Source organism: Phyllobates terribilis, unplaced genomic scaffold (assembly GCF_046119375.1).
Source record: "Phyllobates terribilis strain yellow unplaced genomic scaffold, ASM4611937v1 Scaffold_5__5_contigs__length_657084704, whole genome shotgun sequence".
NCBI lineage: Eukaryota > Metazoa > Chordata > Amphibia > Anura > Dendrobatidae > Phyllobates > Phyllobates terribilis.
In genome coordinates this window covers 223,265,432-223,265,982 of record NW_027362765.1, presented here as the reverse complement: position 1 = coordinate 223,265,982, position 551 = coordinate 223,265,432, and positions in this window count along the sequence as shown.

Genomic DNA, 551 nt, shown 5'->3' with positions numbered 1-551 from the left:
GCCAGGCCAGCACTGTGTGTTTAAATGTGCCAGGTGCTGTTGTGGCCATGTCACAGAGCAGCAGACGCGGGTGCGCAGCAGACGCGGGTGCGCAGCAGACGCGGGTGCGCAGCAGACGCGGGTGCGCAGCAGACGCGGGTGCGCAGCAGACGCGGGTGCGCAGCAGACGCGGGTGCGCAGCAGACGCGGGTGCGCAGCAGAATGACGTCCCGCAGTACGCCTCACGCTGGCTGTACCTGCTGAAAAAGAGCTCAAAGTAATGGCGCCGGACGGTTGACAAGCTGCACAACAGAAGGCAAGGGCTATGGGGGCATTATATTGTATGTAGAGGGACTGTGGGGTCACTGTACTGTATATAGGGAGCTGTGGGGCCATTATATTGTGTATAGAGAAGCTGCACAGGACATCATACTGCATATAGGGTGCAATATGGCCATATTACTAATATATAGTATGATAGCTGTATATATAGAATCATCATACTGTATATAGGCTAGGTGGGGGGGGTGGCTGTCATCATTTTGTATGGGAGGCCGTGGAGTTGCAGTACA